Below are 6,000 nucleotides of genomic sequence, written 5' to 3'. Positions count from 1 at the left end.
TGTTTATCTAGTCTGATGATGTGTCGAATTCTTTTCTCCTCATTTTCACTTGTCTTCCTGTCTTCGTGGCTTGAATCGAAGAGTAGTGAAAAGTTAAATGTGTGAAATCTCTTGGATCTCACAGAGTCTTGAGTTTTGAATCTCACAGAGTAGTTTTTGGCACCATCTTCTCTGCCTTAGCTTTTTTAGTTTTGGTATAAACTTTGCTTTTCAGAGTTCTGCATCTGACCACCCGAAATCACCAAGAATATTTCAGTACTGAGCCAGTGTAAATCCGGGACAGAATTTTTCCACAATTTTTTTTGAACTTGTACTAAATGACCATGTCAAAAATAGTGAATAAAAAAAAATTATAATAATATTTTCGAAGAATTTATACTGATCAAAACATACAGTGAAGAGTATTCTTAGTGCATTCGCAAGTAAATTATTAGGGCGTCTTAATCACCTGCTCAATAGGTAGCAAATAGCTTACAGTAGAACTATATTTGCTCCACCGACTTAACTGAGAACAAGCAACTGAGCACAAAAGATAGTTGCTCAAAATTTTGCCCCAGAGCTCCTTTGCAAAACAAATGATTAGCTTGAAAGTGATCTGGTATTTTTTATGTTGTTTTGGCTAGACTATTTGGGATATATCTGAAGAAAGAATAAACATAGCAGGAAAAGTCGTGAATTACAATCCAAAGAATTGATTTAATTTCGACCTGACAAAAACAGGCCGTGTTCGATGTCCAATTAGAACAATTATTTCGACACCATTGAGACAAAGCAATTTTACCACAAGAACAAGAAAACAAGCAAGACTAAAAAATCAGATCTGTTTTTGAGACATGGTCAAAACCGAAAAACGTTTTCTAAGCACTCCTGCCACTAACTAATATCCCTTGTTTCTCATTATCAACCGATGAAATCTGAACTTAGCAAGGCTTAGCGATCAGACGGCAATAAGCTCAATAAATAACTGCACAGCTCAAAAATTCACCAATACTTTGCGTTGAAAACGGGCGGCGTATAAGTCAAAGACGGTAAAAGCTATGAAATGAAAAAATTTAAAATAAAGAGAAAAACTTTTTTGAAACCATTCTTTTTAGAAACTGGTCAATAATGAGACAAAGATAGAACATAATAATGTTAACCAAAAATTCGCTAAACTCAAAAAATTTATAGTTTTTCTTGAAAAAAATTGATGTCCAAGACATAGAATGGAGTTTTGAACAGAAACGATTAAATCAAATGAAATAAGGCCTACCAGCAATCTATGAAGTTTGTTATTAATGAGAATCAACTATAAGGCAACAAAGATTACAAAAGTACAACAAAAAATCAAAAACTAACACAAAGTTTTTGAGAAAAAGTAGTGTCAAAGACATGAAAACTGATAAGCTATTAATTGCAACCAATAATTAGGTTCTTTTGCATCTCATTATTAACCAATGAGACCTGTCATTGATGATACTAAGTGATAAGCCAACAAAATTAATTTTTGAAATCGGATAAAATCAAATATTCTTTAACATTTTTTGACAAAAGTGTTGAGTTCAAAAAAGTTTCTGCTGCCCTAAATGAATTCTAACAATTTCAAATGAGCACAGTTAGAACTCATATATATCGTACTAAATGCAATCAAGGAGATGAAATTCTGAAAGCAGAAGCCAACTTGACGCACGTGAAAAAAAACTTCCCTCTCAAAAACCGAAATTTTTTCAAACACCAATTTCTGACACCACTTTAAAGGCAGTTTGGAAAAAATCTCGGGTTAAACTTTCTCTAATTTTTGCTCCTTTTAGTGTTTCGGCTTGACTAAATTACCATTCTAATTTGACTTCTCTCTGACGCGAAAAAGCCGAAAAAAGCGTGAACAGATCTTAAAAAAACGACAGCACAACAATACAATCCAAATCCACAACAATCAAACTACAGAACAAATCTACAAATAGTTGCTCACAATTTTGTCCCATAGCTCCTTTGCAAAACAATTGATTATTTGTAAAGTGATCTGGTATTTTTTATGTCGTTTTAGCTAGAATATTTGGGATATATCTGAAGAGAGAAAAAACATAGCAGGAAAAGTCGTGAATTACAATCCAAAGAATTGATTTAATTTCGACCTAACAACAATAGGCCTTGTTCGATGTCCAGTTAGAACAATTGTTTCGACACATGGAGACAAAGCATTTTTACCACAAGAACAAGAAAACAAGCAAGACTAAAAAATCAGATCTGTTTTTAAGACATGGGCAAAATCGAAAAACTTTTTCTAAGCGCTCCTGCCACTAAGTAATATCCCTTGTTTCTCATTATCAACGGATGAAATCTGACATTAGCAAGGCTTAGCGATAAGACGGCAATGAGTTCAATAAATACCTGCACAGCTCAAAATTTCACTAATACTTTGCTTTAAAAACGGGCAGCGTATATGTCAAAGAGGGCGAAAGCTATGAAAAGAAAAAATTTTAAACAAAGAGAAAAATTTTTAGAAACCATTGAAGACGCTCAATAATGAGACAAAGATAGAAGATAATAATGTTAACAACAAAAAATTCGGAAACCTCAAAAAATTTATAGTTTTTCTTGAAAACAATTGATGTCCAAGACATAGAATGGAGTTTTGAACAGATACGATTTAATCCAATGAAATAAGCCCTACTAGCAGCCTATGAAGCCTTTTATTAATGAGAATCAACTATAACACAACAAAGATTACAAAAATACAACAAAAGCTCAAAAACTAACACATAATTTTTGAGAAAAAGTAGTGTCAAAGACATGAAAACTGATAAGCTATTAATTGCAACCAATAATTAGGTTCTTTTGCATCTCATTATCAACCAATGAGACCTGTCATTGATGATACTAAGTGATAAGCCAACAAAACTAATTTTTGAAATTGGATAAAATCAAATATTTTTTAACATTTTTTGACAAAAGTGTTGAGTTCAAAAAAGTTTCTGCTGCCCTAAATGAATTCTAACAATTTCAAATGAGCGCAGTTAGAACTCATATATATCATACTAAATGCAATCAAGGAGATGAAATTCTGAAAGCAGAAGCCAACTTGACGCACGTGAAAAAAAACTTCCCTCTCAAAAACCGAAAATTTTTCAAACACCAATTTCTGACACCACTTTAAAGGCAGTTTGGAAAAAATCTCGCGTTAAACTTTCTCTAATTTTTGCTCCTTTTAGTGCTTCGGCTTGACTAAATTACCATTCTAGTTTGACTTCTCTCTGACGCGAAAAAGCCGAAAAAAAGTGTGAACAGATCTTAAAAAAACGACAGCACAACAATACAACCCAAATCCTTTGAATTGTAAGAACTGCAGAACAAATCTACATTATTACTTCACCTCAAAGTCACCTCTTGTTATCAGCGCTTAGATAAACATTGGAATGAAGAAATGACATATCCGAGAGTTAACGCAGAATATGACTTGACTACGCCATAAATGATCGATGTAACGTTTACTTGTTTTCGAATTGTCTGTTATTATAGGTTGTGTCTGTTTATCTCTGCAACGTAAACTCGACCATCTATTAATTTTGAAGAACTGTAGGTAACTACAAAATAAATCAATTTGAAGTTCTTATAATTATTTTGTCTGCAAGTGTTTTTGATGGAAAATTTTTGGCCAGTTAGAACCCCTTAAAATGCAGACTTTGAATAAGTCAATTGTGTGCTGCTGAGAAAACAACACGAATGTATAGCAATGCCATATAAAAAACATCCAAAGGACAGTTGTTTTCCATTTTCAGCAACTTGTTTTTTCTTCATGTCGTCAAGATGGAACCTCCTGTAACAAGTGTTTGCCTCTACTTTTTCCTAATCGTTGAAAGTCTGCAGTTGGAAAAAAGTTTCGAAACTAAAAATGGACACAAAAGCGAAAGAGAATCATTTGGAGCTCTAAATAACCGGAAAATATAGTAGGGAACAGCAATTAACAAGACTCAAGAAAACTATTTGAAAGAGCAAAATCAATCTATATTTTGTTGTTTTCTTTTATTCGTTCAGTTTACAACGATAAATTCAAAATTTCGTTATAAATTCAACCTTGTTTTCTTTTTGGCCTCATTTTTTTGGCTTCGGTGTTTCAATTTTGATTTAAGAGAAAACAAAATTAAGTTAATTATTTTATTCTTGCATTGGTTATTTTAGTAAGACAAGTTCAGATTTGAAAATCTTTGCTACTCAAAATAATTGAGCGTTTCCCATATAAAAACTTCATCTTTCCCATTCAAAACAAGTCATCTTTGACAATCATTAAAACAAAGAGATTGAAAATTGGGAGTAAGAGTGTAAGATTATTTTGTTACAATTTGTCTTTGTAATCACTCGTTTTCAACTTTCGAGTTATCGGTCACTACAATAGGTGGAAGAACTCCAATCAGTTTTGCCTTCTCCCCAATTGCTTTCTCCTTTATTTGAGGTTATACAGGCCCCGATGATTGAGTAAAAGATTCTATTAATTTTACAATCGTGATTTATGCATTCAAATATTTTTAAAAGGCAAAGTAAACATAACATGAGCCCCAATACAGAAATTAAAACGGAGCCATTTACACTAACGTTAACTTTTTCGTTGAAGTCGTTCAAGAATTTGCTAAAACTTTGCTGTTCTTTAAATAAGAGCAATGACTGCTTGAGCTTAAAATAGCCTATTTTTTGAAATCGTTAATAGGAAAAAACTAAAGTACGCGTGATACATTATTAAGGAAGATTAAAACCATTATCAAAATTTGGCTCTGAAAAACTCCAAACATGTTTACTTTTTGCCAGAAACTCTCAATTAAATTCAGATGCAAGAAATCGTGGGGGGTATACACTAACTAACCATGACCAATTCGTTTTAGAGAGTGACATAAAATCATTTCTCAAATATTCCCTGTTTTTGATACTACTTTGACCACTTTTCAGTTAAATTCACGATTTGTCCAAAACAACTCATAGACGTGTTAGCGATCAGAAAATTCCATATTATGCTTCAAGGTACGAGTTGCGTTCAGATGACTATTTTTTTGAAATTTTTTGACACAATTGTTTGCAAAAGTTGTGGTGGACTAACAGTTGATAGGAAAAGACCGAGGTTGGTATATATTAGATACGGAATGGAGGATCTACTGAAATATGGCAATTTAATGATCTATAAGCAAACCACGCGTCGGATTTTGAAGATTGTGCCATTTGGTGCTTCAGTATTGTGATTCTTGATGACACACTAAAATGTCTCAAAGACGCGGTGCAAAATTCCTAAAAAGTTAATTCTGCTACAGAAATTGAGATTTCCATTGGTCACAGACATTGATTTGATTGAACCAGTCTTTTTCAGAGCGACAAGATGTTCCAACAGTAGTTCCAGCTACCTTCATTATACGCCTGGAATGAACGCTGTATTCAGTCTGCCGGAGAGTTCGATCAAGACTACTCTTGTTAGTGCCAAGCAAATTGCTCGCCAGGATCCTAAATACATCGAGACCGAATATAGTGATCGGCAATCTACAGAACAACAAGCCAAGAGCAGTAATGACACAGGCGTTAAATCACCTGACTCCACTAATGCTGCTTCCATAACTGAAGGGGAGCTGTGTTCAGGGGTTGAAAAACGTCATGCAGAGAAGGAAAACAACCAAGAAAAACAACAGTTTTGGAAAACCTAAACCCACAAACATACGTGAAAAAGAGGGAATATGTAATGGTTTTTGGATAAAGCGTTAAGAAATTTAAACGTTATTGATAGAAGTTTTACAAAGAAAAGGCAGAATTGAACTGACAACTTGTAATGTCTTGTAGAGAAATAATGCTCACAAAAAAAATTTCGAGTCCAATTTTGCCTTGGCGCTATCAATATCTTTTTGATTTATCAGTCAGATTTCTGAAGTTAAGATTTCTCACATATTGAAACCTCATTCAAACGTCCACCGACCTCACACTGATGAAATTAATTGCGTGAAAAGTGGTCTCGAGCAGTGGTCAATAGAAACTCAGGTCCGGGAATCGGATTGA

At 33.6% G+C, this 6,000-nt stretch overlaps 1 protein-coding gene across 1 annotated transcript in view; it reads left to right on the top strand.

Moving 5' to 3' along the window:
• The window catches only part of LOC142344587 (soma ferritin-like), a 320,547-nt gene that overhangs the window by 167,777 nt on the left and 146,770 nt on the right, over positions 1-6,000 (top strand). The gene's annotated exons all lie outside the window — the stretch shown is intronic.

Source organism: Convolutriloba macropyga, chromosome 8 (assembly GCF_964194025.1).
Source record: "Convolutriloba macropyga chromosome 8, txConMacr16.3, whole genome shotgun sequence".
Classification (NCBI taxonomy): Eukaryota; Metazoa; Xenacoelomorpha; order Acoela; family Convolutidae; genus Convolutriloba; species Convolutriloba macropyga.
Note: the sequence above shows the minus strand (reverse complement) of the source record. Positions and strands in the feature narration are given on the sequence as shown.